This window comes from Halichoerus grypus, chromosome 12, assembly GCF_964656455.1.
Source record: "Halichoerus grypus chromosome 12, mHalGry1.hap1.1, whole genome shotgun sequence".
Taxonomy (NCBI): Eukaryota; Metazoa; Chordata; class Mammalia; order Carnivora; family Phocidae; genus Halichoerus; species Halichoerus grypus.
Genome location: NC_135723.1, coordinates 99,368,232 through 99,384,758, shown reverse-complemented (window position 1 = coordinate 99,384,758; position 16,527 = coordinate 99,368,232). Strand labels below are relative to the sequence as shown.

The 16,527-nt window shown below is 43.0% G+C and overlaps 1 non-coding gene and 1 pseudogene across 1 annotated transcript; one reads left to right on the top strand and one right to left on the bottom strand.

Moving 5' to 3' along the window:
- Positions 1-8,288: 8,288 nt before the first annotated feature.
- LOC118553820 (cilia- and flagella-associated protein 276 pseudogene) lies at positions 8,289-9,300 on the bottom strand (annotated as a pseudogene).
- Positions 9,301-13,923: 4,623 nt separating this feature from the next.
- LOC118554046 (U6 spliceosomal RNA) lies at positions 13,924-14,030 on the top strand. The gene has a single exon (XR_004926339.1). It is a non-coding gene; the product is annotated as a U6 spliceosomal RNA (small nuclear RNA).
- Positions 14,031-16,527: the final 2,497 nt, after the last annotated feature.

The window sequence follows — 16,527 nt, the reverse complement described above, 5'->3', positions numbered from 1 at the left end:
CGCCTTACCGAACTGCCGCTCCCGGGACGCAGGTGCAGGGATGCAGGGATGCTCGGCGGCCGTGCGCCCCCAGCCCGGAGCCCGACCGCCTGGGTCTGATCTCCGCCCGCCCGGAGTGCTCGCTCGCGCTTTACCGGCCAGGCTCTCCTGCTCTCACCAAGCGATTTTGTTCCTATGAGAACTGGGTGCTGTCAGCCCCCTGGGGGCGGGGGGACGGGGGTCCCCCTGTGCAAACCCAAGGAGGCTGAGATAGTGTATCAGTAGAAGTCAGTTTTGCAATGCTGCTGTGCAGAAACAAGGCGCACGATAACCGCAGACAGGAGTCGTGGGGCGGGCAATTTCCCTGGTTTCCCCCAGGAGCTGGCGGCGCGTCTCCCGCGGCCCCTCCCCGGCCCTTCCCGGGCCCGGCCCGGACTGCGCGGTCCTGTCCGAACGCGCGCCCGCGTCCCGGAGCGCAGCGGCCGCCGGGGCACCGTCTGCCGGACCCAGGCGCATAGCCAGAGGTGGGCGCGGCGGCGCTGGGCGGAAGATTTCATCTTCAGGTTGAGCAGCCACGACCAACGGCTTGACCCGGGAGGGGGTCATTTGGAGCATTCCTCAGTACGACAGATATTTTCAGTCATACCCACGTAATCATCAGGAATGATCGCTCTTTCCTTCGTTCCTTTCAAAACAAGCGACTGACAATTTGAAAGGAAGAAATTTACATTTTAAAAGATTTTATTTAAATTTAGTAAATTATTTCACGTATAAATTAAAATTTGCCCTTACTAAATAAAAATACCACACCTCGCAGTTCCCTCTGTGCTTCCCTGTTGGAAATAGTGTGTGTTTTAAATTTTAAATTAAAAAAATTCAATTTTAATTTTAAAACCAATTTGTTTTAAAATTAAACTTCAAAATTCATCTAAATTAGTTTTAAATTAATCTTTAACAAATAAAAATTCCAAGTGGTGACATATAATAATAGAAATCAAGTCCCTCGAGTTCTGTTTCTTGTCTGAACCATCACTGTCCTACGATTTTTCGATGTTGTTGTTAATAGGCTTTATTTTTAGGGCAGTTTTAGGATCACAACAAAATTGAGTAGAATAAACTTTTCTTGAGGTTTCTTCTTTGACTCATAGGTTATTTACAAGTGTGCTCTTTAATCAACAAACATTTTGGGATTTTCCAGCTATCTTTCTATTATTGGTGTGTAGTTTAGTTCTACTGTGGTCTGAAGCAGACAATTTATGATTTCTAGCATTTTAAATTTGTTAAGGTGTGTTTTATGACCCAGAATGTGGTCTATCTTGGTGAATGTCCCATGTGAGCTTGAGAAGAATGTTGAATTCCGCTTTTGAATGAGGTGGTCCATAGATGTCAACTGGTGACTTGCTTTTAATAATGTGAGTCCTGGGGAACCACAGTAACTCGAGCTGAGTCCATGTGTGTTGATTGACTCTATGCCCGAGAGTTCTCCAAATTAACTTCCATGTAGAATAGGATGTGTATTAAAGGGAACATTTAAAATGGGTGAATTCCAATCTTAGAGATATTTATTATATTCAAGAGTAGCAGCAATATTTTACAACTTGGACAAGCAATAGATTTGGGGAGAGGAGCATTTTGTTTCTGACATTGTTTAAAATTACCAGCGCATGGTGATAATAAAAAAGCAGGCCACTTTCTAATCGGCTCTATGATTGTTTCTTCGTCCCTGTTGGACAGCGTCCTGGCTCCCGTGTGCCCGCCTTCCTGGCACATCCCCTTCCGGTACATGCTCTCCTTGGATCCGCAGGCCTCAGGGACAGGTTGTTTCTTCTGTTGTTTTTCAATCTGGGGGCATTGGGTCTGAATGGTTCTGCTCACAGGCACCTGAGCCCCTGATAGGCTGACTCCCTTCCGTAGGTGGCTGGCTGCTCACGGGGGTACTTTATCTTGTTCCCTTTCTACTGTCCAGTCCCAGCATTTCCCTAAAAGTCACAAGGCTCGGCACTTGTCTACCTCTTCCCAGGCTGCGAATCTGCTGACTTTCCTCCAAATCCCCCAGAGAGGCATACATCTTCATTCCTCAGCCTGCACCCTAGCATCTCCCGGGAACTACACTGGGGGAATTATTTCCTTCCTCTGGCCTGGCTACATGGAATTTGTTCCTGAATTGGCCCAGAATTCTGGGGGGGAATGTTGGACATTTCTTTCCACATTCATCATCAATAACCTATGTTTCATGTGCCCCTCCCCACCCCACCCAAGAGTGAGGATGAATTTGCCATCAGCAGGCCTATCAATATCAATAGCCTTAGGCCTAAGTGGTAAAAGGTCCCCCTTTCTTAAGTTAAAAAAGGATTTTAATTAATGTCATTTATATGTCAATAATAACACCAGCAAAAATATAAAATCATTCCATGTAATGTATAAACCATGTATAAATGTCCAATTATGAAACGCAAGCTAATAGAAACATGAATTTTAAATCACAATAAATAAAAACTAAAAATCACCATGATACAATAATTTGCTCTACAGCAGTCTTGCACACAGGTCTTGCTTTTGTAAAACGGAAATGGCAGTTTTGATGTTTACTCACATTACATTATGGCACTGAATTTTTGTACTGACAAAATTCCCTCAGCAACAAATAAACAATTTTTATAATCTAAAATAGTAAACCAGTACGAAGTAGTTTCTAATTTGTATCTAGGTAATATTTGCTTTCTGGATAGCGGAGATGAAATGCAAGTTATTACACAATCAAAGTGCTTGCAGTTGTTATTTGGGAATTCAGCAATACAGTTCTGACCCAGGAGAGAAACCCCAACGCAAAGTGTCCAGTTAGGCAATGTGTGAGTTAGTGCCCAGAGAAGATTTGCTTAATTTGAAAATAGTCACCAATCAGGACAGAAAAAGAGCTCCTTGTTTAGAAGCATAGGCTATTTCAGATATAGACCAACAAGATTTGTCTCTTGTCAAGCTTTTTCCTTCTTTGAAATTCCAAGTGGAATGATCGATATCAATCCTGTTAGAATAAGACTTCGTTCCTCTTTTAATAAGTGTGTACACTAATTTTGTAAAAAAAAAAAACCCACCTTATCATTATTGCTGGAACATTGTTAAAAAATACATACATGTATCACTCATCATTGGAGTCAATACAATTGTAATAAAAATTTAAATATTCTGCAAAATAATGAAGATATCTGCAGTGGGAATGGCATCCATGTATAGGAGGTGCCCTTGTGCAGGGCACACCCTGAGCACCTGTACATGGAGCCCAGGTTTTGGAGCATTGGTAGTCCCTCAGGCTCCCTCCTTGTAGGTGCACACACACATTCCAACAAAATCTGCCCCTCCTGTGAGGTGGGTGAAACGTACATAAATAACTAATCTGTGTCTGGAGCCCAGGGCTAAGCTGACACACAGCAGGACTTATATTGGTATTCTAATGTGGGATATTTTATTCTCCTTAGAAAACAGCTAACCTTCTCTTTGAACATTGAAATGCATATATCGTTTCAAAGGAGTGTCTGAACTTTTCTCTGGTATGCTACGAATAGTGCGACTTGTAAGGAATGTCTATTCCATCCGTGTCCCTTGTCCCTCTAATTGCTGCTGGTCCCATAGGCCCAGCAATTGTAACATGATGCACGATTGGATCTTCGTCCTCCAGAGCAGTTCCCACACCTGCTCCCCACCATTTGCTCACCACCTTCAGTTGTTTTGTATTGTAGGGAAATACACATAACGTGACATTCACCATTTTCACCATTTTTAAGTAAGCAGCTCAGTAGCATTAAATACATTCACAGTGTTGTGTGACCCTCACCACCATTTATGTCCAGAACTTTTTGCATCTTGTAGAACTGGAAATCTATATCCATGAAACAACTACTCCCCGTTTCCCCCCACCCCGCACTACTCTCCGTCTCCCTGAATCTGACTATTCTAAGGATCTCACATAAGTGGAGTCCTATGGTATTTGTCTTTTTGTGACTGGCTTAGCTGCAAATCCTCCAGGTCCATCCATGTTGTTGCCTGTGTCGGGATTTCCTTTCTTTCTAAGGGCTGAATACTACTCCGTTGTACATATATACCACATGGTGTTTATCCATCATTCATCTGTTGATGGGCGCGGGGGATGGGGTGTGCGTGGGGGGGTTGGCTGTTGTGAATAATGCCGCTCTGAGCACAGATGTTCAAATATCTGTTGGTGTCCCTGTTTTCAGTTCCTTGGGGTGTATACCCAAAAGTGGAATTGGCTGGATTATCTGGTAAATCGAGCTGCAATTTTTTGAGGAACTGCCCTGCTGTTCCCTCAGGGGCCGCACCATCTTGCATTCCCACCCCCAGTGCACCCGGGTTCCAACTTCTCCACACTGATCAATTATTTTTAATCAACTCTCCCTTTCTCCTCTTAGCCATATCCCCTTTCTGATCGTTTCTTACCTTTCAATACTCGCATTGCTTTTGCATAAACCAGACACGATGGGATAGACAGTCTTCCTTACTTCGAAACAAGCACAATGGCAGTGACCAGAGGTCACCTGGAATGAGATGGAATGACTGCTTGACCTCCAACGCCATCTGTTGGAGGTGGACTGAGTAACAAGCCTTGGCTCCAACATAAAAAGCCTCAGGAGCCAATTCAGCCTACATAACCTCTGGGCTGGGCTGGTTTTGCCAATGTGTTCCTGTCTCAGAGGCTTTGGGAAGGTCGTTGGAGAGGGTCTAGATGACTGGAGGCTTCAGATGGAGGATTGAAGAGAGTTCCATGTGCCTGATGCCCAGAGAAGTAGGGTCAGGGTAAGGTGGAGGGTGGTGGACAAAGGCAGAGAGATGTTTATTCAGGGCATTTCCAAAGAAATAGGGATGCAAGATATTTACTAGAGATCAATGCTTGTGAAAGGAAAACAGGAGAACGGGATTGGGCAGAGGAAGAAGTTAAACTATGATACAGCTCCAACAACCAGCAATCCAGTACTGAGCGCTGGAGCAAATTGTGCCCATGAGTCAAACTAGCTTTCAATGCTTAAAAGAAAAGGAATATTCAGATATTTGTACACCATGTTCAGAGTGATATTATTCCCAACAGCCAGGGTGGAAACCCCCATGTGTCCATCAACAGATGCATGCTCGGGTCCACCAAATGTGGCACATCTACGCAATGGAATCTTATTCGGCCTTAAAAGGGAAGGAAAGTCTGGGGTGGCGCCTGGGTGGCTCAGTTGGTTAAGCGACTGACTCTTGGTTTTGGCTCAGGTCATGATCCCAGGGTTGTGAGATCGAGCCCCCATGTTGAGCCCCACACTCAGTGCAGGGTCTGCTTGTCCTCCCTCCCTCCTTGTGCATGTGCACACTCTCTCTCTCTCTAAAATAAATAAAATTTTTTTAAAAAGGAAGGAAAATTTGACACATGCGACAACATGCATGAACCTGGAGGACTTTATGCAGAGTAAAATAAGCCAGTCATGAAAGGACAAACACTATGCGATCCCACTTAGGTGAGGTACCTAGACTGGTCAGAAAGACGGAAAGTAGATGGGCGCCTGGGTGGCTCAGTCGGTTAAGCATCTGCCTTAGGTTTGGGTCATGATCTCAGGGTCCTGGAATCGAGTCCCACATCAGGCTCTTTGCTCACTCTCCCTTTGTGCTCTCTCTCTCTCTCTCAAATAAATAAATAAAATCTTAAGCAAAAAAAAAAAAAAAGAAAGTAGAACGTTGGTTGGGCCGGGCTGGGGTGGGTAGCATTCAGCGTGTCTATACTTAAGGCTACTCAACCGTACACTTCAAAATGGTTAAGATGGTAAGTTTTAAGTTATGTGTACTATACCATGATTTAAAAAAACAACAAAAGAAGTAAAGAAATGCATGATGCAGAACGACAGGATGTCTAGAGTACACTAGACCCAGGTATGGTCTGGGCAGGGCCCTGGCTCAGTTTCTCTGGATCCTAGTTCTGCTTCATGTGTCTGCCTTGTCCTCACAGGGGCTTCCCTTTTCAGCAGCTGGGACAACGGGCTCACTTGTTCACATCCAGCGGGAGAGAGGCACCTCCCCCAGCCATGGAACAAAGTCTTTTCTGTCAATAGGATGGGACCATGTGCCCAGCTCATGATCAATACCAGACCCAGGTCAAGGCCATGCATTGCTGGGCTGAGATTCTGAACTGATTCCTGCTGAGGGACTTGGAATTACCATATTGGAGTGGTCTCAGCAAGGGTGAGGGGTTCCGTCAGGGGTGGGGGGTGAGAACCAGTGACGTCTGCTATAACCTCCTCACAATCCTAACAGCAACACCCTCTCATCCGTTCCTTTCCCCTTACACCAGCCTTCCGCTTCTTATGTATGTGAAATCCCTGTGAGTCATGGGATTCATACCTGACCCACAGCAGGTGCCCAACGTAGACTCCTTGCTTATTTGACTCAAGTTTCATGTCCTTGAGGGGATAAAATTTAGGAGAATTGCCCAGTTTGGTGGTTGATGTGTTTTCAATAGATACATCTCTACTTTAGAAAAATGAAGTTTTGGTCTCTGAAAAACTTTGTTTAATAAAGCAGCACAGTCAACATTGCCCAAGCACTAGCCTAAATGTAGAGTTTCATGGCCGGGCCCGTTCTCTGGGGGACCAGGTCGGTCAAATGGCAGAGCAGGACAGGGGCTGCTGGTGGCGGGGTGGAGCGATCGCGGGAGGGTCTGCAGAGCGGAGCTTTATTAAAGTCCAGCCACGCTAAAGGCCACAGTGGTTCTGACGAGACAGTGCTTGTGGCTTGCGCCCAGCTGCTGTCTTCCCTCATCGCTCCAGGGTCCTTAGGGAGCCTCCAAGTTTTATCTGACCCATAGCAAGTGCTCTTACCGGAAGTGTTGGTCTGCTCCTTCCTTCCACTCTTAAGATCCTGGATGAAGGGAATTTTAGAACTCAGGAGGCCTTAGGGAATGTTGCCTCCAAGGTTAACAAAGTAGGGGCCATTTCATCTGGAAGAGAATTCTCTCAATAAATCTCCATTTCCAATGTTAATGGCTCTATAATGGGGGCGGCATTTGGTCAAGGTGGTCTTAGGCCAGGCCTCCCACGGGTGGTGGGGAGACTGCAGGGGTCACTGCAGGGGATTCAGAGCTATTGTTCCTTGATATAGAGCAGAGGAGACCCTGGTCTTTGTCCTCATCTCTGGAGTTCTTCCTTGTCTCCTTGTTTCTCTTTCTTCCATCTCTCCTTTCTCTGTAATTCTGTCCTTATTGGCCTAGAAGTGGGATGAAAGTATCCTTTAAAGTGTTCATTGTATCGTTTAATTAATACAGTTGTGTTCATTGTATCGTTTAATTAATACAGTTCTATGTTTCTGATTGTTTATTCTTTTTAAGTGCATGAGCTGAAGGTATTACATTCATCTCTAAGCAGAGAGATGGGCTCGTCACTGGAGAGAAGATCAGAAGGGAGACAGGTGACCAGGTATTTTTTATTTTTTTAAGATTGGCTCCATGTCCAGTGTGGGGGCCCAGCATGGGGCTTGAACTCACAACTATGAGATCAAGACGTGAGCTAAGATCAAGTGTTGGATGCTTAACCAACTGAGCCACCCAGGCTGCCCAACCAGGTTTAAGCATTCTAACAACTTAATATGCTAACTCCCTGGGAGGTGGGCGTAGACAACTGCCGTCAGTGTAATAGAAGTTCAGGAATATACCAAAACTGCACTTTGCATTGGGAAATGTAATTTGCTGAGAGTACTGTCTCTTGGTTACAGCAACAGCCCCGTGCATGTGATTTGTACTCTCACAAAAGCACCTTCTCCCTAACAAGTGAATCACAGTGGTGCAATTAACAGACTATTGTGATGGTGGACAATCAAGCAACTGCCTAGAACCTTATTTTTCTCATATGTAAAAGGAGGAATGTGTCTAGAGACCCCTAAAATGCATCTCTAAAGTTCTGTGATTCTGATATGATTTTTAAACTTTTCTACAGCTTTATTGACATATACACCATAAAATCCATCCTTTTAAAGCGAACAAGTCAGTGGTTTTCAGTATATTCACAGAGTTGTGCAACCGTCACCACTACCTAATTTTATTTTATTTTTTATTTATTTATTTTTTAAAGATTTTATTTATTTATTTATTCATGAGAGACAGAGAGAGAGAGAGAAGCAGGCTTCCCGCAGAGCAGGGAGCCCGATGTGGGGCTCGATCCCAGGACCCCGGGATCATGACCTGATCCGAAGGCAGGCGCTTGACGACTGAGCCACCCAGGTGCCCCTTATTTTATTTTTTTCCAGCACAGTTCTATTTAATGGAGGTGGGCCTCAGGATGTTCCACTATGATTAATTAGTCCAGGGACCTGTCAACATTAGGTAGAAAAGAAGCCACCATCATTCGTTCTCGAATAGCCTCCATTGGTGGCTACAGTGTGAGGGGACGCTATGGATCCTTAGATGCTGTGGATAGACTCCTTCTTCAGGCTGATCCAGTGTCTGATGTTAGCTCGGGAAATGATGGAAGGTGGCGGAGGAAGGGGTAAAAGTTCTCCGAGGAATTGGATCTTGATGATTCCATGGGTATCCTGGGTGGTCTCCTGGCGTAAGAGTATCTCACTTTTGTTCTTGAATGTCCCTGTGTGGTGGTTGTACAAGGCTGCTAAGCAGAAATCCAGGTCATCCTTTGGTATCTCAGGATCAAAAAAATAAACATCCCGCCTCACGGAGGTGATTGTGGGAGTTGAGCTGAGCCGACTCCCGGGTTCCTGTTGCTGAGCAAGGTGAGCTGGGTTCTTATATGGCAGTTTCTTGGAAGCCTAGCGTTTTCCCAGGAAGGTATCATCATTATCCAACGCAGGGTGCTGGAAAGTGTCTCGGGTGAAAGGCGCGGTAAAAATGCAGAGTGAGCTGCTGGTGTGAGTGCCACCACTACCTAATTTTAGAACAGTTTCATTACCCTGAAAAGAAACCCCGTATCCATGAGCAGTCACTCCCCAACCTCCCACCTCCACGCCTGGCAACCACTAATGTATTGTCTGTCTAGATTCGCCTGTTCTGGGGCCCCTGCGTGGCTCAGTCAGTTAAGCATCCGCCTTCAGCTCAAATCATGATCCCAGGGTCCTGGGATTAGGTCCTGGGATTGAGTCCCACGTAGGCTCCTTGCTTAGTGGGGAACCTGCTTCTCCCTCTGCCTGCCACACCCCCTGCTTGTGCTCTCTCTCTCTGACAAATAAATAAAATCTTAAAAAAATTTTTTTTTTAGATTTCCCTGTTCTGAACATTCGGATACGTGGAATCATTCAACATGCGGCCTTTCGTGTGTGACTTCTTTCACTTAGCGTCATGTTTTCAAGGTTCTGCCATGTTGTAGCAGGTGTCAGGAATCCATTCCTGTTCGTGGCAGGATAACATTTTACTGTATGGATGTACTACATTTTGTTTATGCATTCATCAGTGGATGGACACGTGAGTTTGAATATTATGACTAACACTGCCATGAATATCTACATGCAAGTTTCCAATATGACTTTGAGTGGTTCTCTGTTTCAGCAGATCTTGATAGACTTTGTACCCCTGTGGGTCATGGGATTGCAGGAAAGAAAAGATTCTCCATGCCTGCCTTTCAAAACAAGAGAAGGAAAGCCCACTGAGAGGCATAGACTGGAGTGCTGGTACCTATTTGTCGAGTGACAGAGAGCAAAGGATCCAATGATGGTAAACGGCCAGACTGCCCTTCCTAGGCGTTGATGGTAGATCCAAATGGATTAGATCCAAGAGGGGTAAGTCATTAAATAGTAAATCCTAGGAGCACATTGGATTAAAAAAAGAAAGAGAAAAATGAGGTAAGTGTTCAGAAAACCTCTCTGCCACATACATAATTTATGGGAGACCCAGAGCCACATGGTACAACTCTAGGAGACTGTCAGGATGGCCATACTATAGACTCTGAATGAATGATGCTCTCTGGAGTTGTGCAGCACACGGCCTGCCCGGCCAAACACAGTGGCAGTGGGCAAGGCCTCTGTGGGTAGGGATGAAGGTTGACATTCTCAACCAGCTTTCCCTGTTTGCCAGGGCCAGCGTGTCCATGTCTGCTCCATGGTAGCCTAAAAAGCATAGGGTCAATACCGAGGAGTACATTTTCTATTTTAATTAAAACATGACTTCCCGGGGCACCTGAATGGCTCCGTTGGTTAAGCATCTGCCTCCCTGCTGAGCAGGGAGCCTGCTTCTCCCTCTGCCTCTGCCTCTCCCCTCCCCTCCACTCGTGCTCTCTCTCTCTCTCAAATAAATAAATAAAATCTTAAAAAAAAAAGAATTGGCATCTTGCCATTCCCCACTGTCAAATTTTCAACCATGATGATATTTTATAAACATGCATATATATTCTAATAAGAATATAGAATTTAATAATCAGTTATATATAATATAACATTTAATAGAATATAGAATATATATGATGTAACATGGACTGTTACATTCTATATTATTCTCCATATTATATTTATCTATAAATATATAAACATTCAAACATATATTTATAAATAAACATATAATATGCATATATGAGATATTATATGTAACATAATACATATTATATGTTATATATAAAATATAATATTTAGAATTAATATATTCTAATAAGAAGTGAGATGTAATTAATGAATCATATACATAAGCCGACCCTAGTGCTGCAAGGATGAAATCATCACTTACTTCAAAAATACATTGTAAGAAAAAATACATTGCATATTTCTGTCCAATAGGAGGAAATCACTAATTACAGTAGGCAATTAATCTTTCTATGAGTTCGTTTTAAAAATTCAAATATTGTAATTAGAACATTGCTCAGGGATCCAATTTAAACTTAATGATACTTGCTAGCAGGCGCTGATGTTTTAACAGGGACGATAATTACGCTGTCGATGAGTGATGTGGTGATTAGCTGCCCCACGTGTCACCGCCGACAGCCTTAAACAAACAAACAAGCCTTCTCCACCACTCACAGCCTCTTCACCGCGGGTCACAGAAACTGTCTCCTGCTGCCTCGTGACACCCACGTGCCCAATTCTTGCTTCATGAGAATATTTATTCAAAGTACAGTGCAGACTCACTGTATCGAGAGCAAGCGATGCACAAGGAAGGGAAAAAGCGCTCTGGAAAAGGTGTCTGTGGCAACTCAGGAAGTGTGTGTGTGTGCATGTGCACTGACGTGGGTGTTGTTCTGATCAAGGGAAGGCAGGCCACCAGAGGAATGCAAAGATTAAAATGTTCATAGCATTGAGGCGCTGGCCCGCTCAACTTTCCACCAAAGAGGACAGTATGGGAAGGGAGAGCAAAAGGAGTACTTTTCCAGGGGAGAAAACTGGCAAATCCTCAACCAAGTGATCAAGGTTAAGTCCACAGTGATGAGTCATATTGCTAGCAGGTAACCTTGATACAATACGACGGGAATGGTACTAATGGTACTAATCGCGAGAAAAACATCAGAGGAATCAAAACAAAGGGACGTTCTACAAAATACCTGATCAGCAATCCTCAAAGCTGTCAAAGTCATCAAAAACATGAAAACCCAGAGAAACTGTTATGGCCAAGAGAAGCCCAAGGAGATTTGACTTCTAAATGTAATGTGGTATACTGGGTGGGATCCTGGGACAGAAAAAGGATGTTAGGGGAAAACAGAAAATCTGAATAAAGTATGGACCTTAATTAATAATAAAGTACCAACAATTGGTTTACTAATTGTGACCAATGTACCTACTAACGTAAGATGCTAATAATAGAGGAAACTGGGTGCAGGGTATATGGAAACTCTTTGTATTATCTTCTCAATAATTCTGTAAATCTAAAATCAAAAGTTCATCTTTTTATTTAAAACAAACAAACAGGCCCCCTCAAAGTTGACCAATATTTAGGTATTCCCTTGTAAAGTGATTTATCCCTTGCAATTGAGAAACCAAGGAACTCAGAGTTTCAACCCAAGGCAAAAAATATAAAGCCCACTTTCTGTGGGGTCCTGACTGGGAAACAGGCCTCCCTAATAAAGCCAACTATTCACCATGCTGGTGACATTAACATCGTCCATCTTTCTTTCTTTTTTTTTTTTAAAGATTTTATTTATTTATTCATAAGAGACAGAGAGAGAGAGAGAGGCAGAGGGAGAAGCAGGCTCCCCGCTGAGCAGGGAGCCCGATGCGGGACTCGATCCCAGGAGTCTGGGATCATGACCTGAGCCGAAGGCAGACGCTTAACCATCTGAGTCACCCAGGCGCCCATCGTCCATCTTTCATCTTGAATTCTTGAACTATGGATATCAGGGGTACATAGGGCTAACAGTGAGGTATCTTCTAAGCTCTCAGAAGGACGGAAATAAGAATAAAGTTATCCACTTTAGAATTCACCCCTCAATTAGTAAAAACTATGGAACCGTCTTATAATATGATGGAAAAATGTGAGGGTCAACTGAGGGCAACAGAACTGGGCTGTGGTTGTAATGAACTGTGTGGAATCTTATGCCTCTGTCCTCTGCCTTGTTTGGAGAAAACATATCTTTTATTCACAATAGCCGAGACATGGAAATTTTCTTTTTCTTTCTTTCTTTTTTTTTTTTAAAGATTTTTATTTATTTATTTGACAGAGACACAGTGAGAGAGGGAACACAAGCAGTGGGAGTGGGAGAGGGAGAAGCAGGCTTCCCGTGGAGCAGGGAGCCCGATGCGGGGCTTGATCTCAGGACCCCGGGATCGTGACCTGAGCCGAAGGCAGACGCTTCACCAACTGAGCCACCCAGGCACCCCACATGGAAATTTTCTTGACTAATTGCTTTAACTAAGACTTCTAGTGGTGTTGAGAAACAGTAGTGAAAATGGGCATCCTTGTCTTGTTCCTGATCTGAAGAGTAAAGAGTAAAGAGTAAAGCTTTCATTTTTCACCATTGATCAATCACGATGTTAGTTGTGGATTTTTCATAAATGTCCTTTTATCATGTTAAAGAAGTTCTAGTCCTAGTTTGCTGAGTGTTTTTATCATGAAAGGGTATTGCATTTTGTCAAATGCTTTTATTTATTTATTTATTTTTTGCATCTATTGAGATGATTGTGTGGATTGTTCCTCTTTGTTCTATGAATGTAGTTTATTACATTGACTCATTTTCTTGTGTTGAACCACCCTTGCGTTCCTGAGACAAATGCCTCTTGGCCATGGATGTAATCTTTTTGATAGGCTGTTGGATTTAGTTTGCCATTATTTTGTTGAGGATTTTTGGGTCTATATTCATAATTGATATTAGTTGATAGTTTTATTTCCTTGTGGTATCTTTGTTTGGCTTTGGTATCAGGGTAATGCTGACCTCATAGAATGAGTTAGATAGTGTTCCCTCTCATTCTATTTTTTGGAAGAGTTTGAGTAGGATTGATATTAATTCTTCTTTAAATGTTTGGTAAAATTTACCAATAGGGCACCTGGGTGGCTCAGTCGTTAAGCGTCTGCCTTCCGCTCAGGTCATGATCCCAGGGTCCTGGGATCGAGTCCCACATCTGGCTCCCTACTCAGCGGGAAGCCTGCTTCTCCCTCTCCCACTCCCCCTGCTTGTGTTCCCTCTCTCGCTGTCTCTCTCTCTCTGTTGAAAAATAAATAAAGTCTTAAAAAAAAAATTTACCAATAAAGCCATCTGGTCCTGGGTTTTCTTTGTTGGGAGTCTTTTATTTATTTATTTATTTTAAAGATTTTATTTATTTATTTATTTATTTATTTATTTATTTATTTGAGAGAGAGAGCGAGTGAGCAGGGGGAGAGGCAGAGGGAGAGGAGAGAGAGAATCCCAAGCAGACTCCACGGTGGGCACAGAGCCCAACGAGGGGCCTGACCCTATGACCCTGAGATCACGACCTGAGCTGAAACTCAGATACTTAACTGACTGAGCCACCCAGGCGCCCTTTTCTTAAGAGTCTTTTTAAAGGACTGATTCAGTGCTCGCTTCGGCAGCACATATACTAAAATTGGAACGATACAGAGAAGATTAGCATGGCCCCTGCGCAAGGATGACACGCAAATTCGTGAAGCGTTCCATATTTTTATGCACAAACAACGAATCATGGAACACTATATCTAAAACTAATGATGTAATGTATGGGGATTAACATAACAATAAAAAAATTAAAAAAAAATAAAGGACTGATTCAATTTCTTAACTTGTTAGAGGTATGTTGCAATTTATTTATTTATTTATTATTTAGATATAATTGAGATAACATTATATTAGTCTCAGGTGTACAACATAGTTATTCGATATTTGTATATATTACAAAATGGTCAACACAATAAGTCCAGGAAACATCCGTCATTAAATATAGTTATAAAAAAGTTTTTTCTTGTGATGAGAACTTTCAAGATTCAATCCTCTAATTAGTTTCAAATATGCAGTACAGTATTATTATTTTTTTTAAGATTTTATTTATTTATTTGACAGAGAGAGATACAGCGAGAGAGGGAACACAAGCAGGGGGAGCGGCACGGAGAGGGAGAAGCAGGCTGTCCACTGAGCAGGGAGCCCAATGTGGGGCTCAATCCCAGGACCCCGGGATCATGACCTGAACTGAAGGCAGACGCTTAACACCTGAGCCACCCAGGCGCCCATGCAATACAGTATTATTAACTATAGTCATCATTCTGCACATTACATCCTCATGACTTATTCATTTTATAACTGAAAATGGGTAATTTTTGACCATCTTTAGACATTTTTTGCCCCCCTCCCCTGGTGCTCCCTGCCTCCAGCAACTCAATATCCATGAGCTCATGGTTTTTGTTTGTTTTGTTTTGTTGTTTCTTTTTAGATTCCAGATATAAGTGAAATCATACAGTATTTATCTTTTCTGTCTGACTTATTTCATTTAGTAAAATGCCCTCAAGCTTCATCCATGTTCTTGCAAATGGCAGGATTTTATTTTATTTTTTTTAAGATTTTATTTATTTATTTGAGAGAGAGAGAGTGAGTAAGAGGCAGAAGGAGCAGGGAGAGGGACAGAGGGAGAGGGAGAAGCAGGCTCTCCACTGAGCAGGGAGCCTGATGCGGGACTCGATCCCAGGACCCTGAGACCATGACCTGAGCCGAAGGCAGACACTTAACCAACTGAGCCGCACAGGCGCCCCAGGACTTCATTTTTTAATGGTTGAAATGGTTGAATTTTAATGGCTGAATAATGTTCCATTGTATATATACTATACACATAAAGAACATGTTGATGTTCATTCATTCATCCGCTGATGAATGGACATGCATCCTTTGATGAACATTCATCCATTGATGGACACTTAGGTTGCTTTCATATCTTAGCTATTGTAAATCATGCTGCAATGAACATGGGGGTACAGAGGTTTCATTTTCTTCAGATAAGTACCTGGAAGTGGGATTGCTGGATCATACAGTAGTTCTACTTTTAATTTTTTGAGGACCCTTTATACTGTTTTCCACAGTGGCTGCACCAGTTTGCATTCTCACCGACATCCCTTTTCTCCACATTCTCACCAACACTTGTTGTCTTTTGTCTTTTTGTTAAGAGCCGATCTGACAGGTGTGAGCTGATACCTCACTGTGGTTTCGATTTGCATTTCCCTGATGATGAGTGATGTTGAGCATTTTTTCATGTGTCTGTTGGCCATCTGGATGTCTTCTTTAGTCTGTTGTGATTTTTAATTTCTTCTTGAGTCAGTTTAGGTAATTTATACGTTTCTCAAAATCTGTCCATTTCATCTGGGTATCTGATTTGTTGGTGTACAGTGCTGATAGTTTTCTCTGATAATCTTTTTTATTTCTGGCAGGTCAGTAATAATACCGCTGTGTCTATGTCTGATTTTTTCTTAGTCAGTCTAGCTAAAGGTGTGCCAATTTTATTGATTTTCAAAGCAGTGGGCCAATTTTATTGATTTTCAAAGCACCAGCTTTTTGCCTGTTGTTTCTATTTGCCTTGTTGATTTTCAATTTTATTTCTGCTATAATCTTTATTATTTCCCTCCTTTGTCGGCTTTGGGTTAGTTGGTTCTTCCTTTTCTAGTTCCTTAAGATGTAAAGCCAGGTTATTTCTTTGTTTTTGTTTTATTTGTTTTAATTTTTTTTATATCTTGTTGATTTTATTTCATTATTTTAAAGATTTTATTTACTTGACAGAGAGACACAGTGAGAGAGGGAACACCAGCGGGGGGTGGGGGGGGTGGGAGAGGGAGAAGCAGGCTTCCCGCCGAGCAGGGAGCCCAACGTGGGGCTCAATCCCAGGACCCTGGGATCATGACCTGAGCCGAAGGCAGACGCTTAACGACTGAGCCACGCAGGTGCCCCTATATCTTGTTGACTTTAATCATTGCAATCTGTGTACCCCATTGGTATAACATTTGCTCTCTACATGGTTGGCCATTTCTCCACAGACTTCTCTGGAAACGACAGAGTTAGAGGTCTCGAGGCCTCTGTATGTACAGTGTATTACTTGGATCAGCAGAGTTCTCCTGAGTCACTTCATTCTGCTTCAGCTGAAGCTGTGGTCTCTTGTTTTGATTCACTCTCTTTATCAGTAACAAAT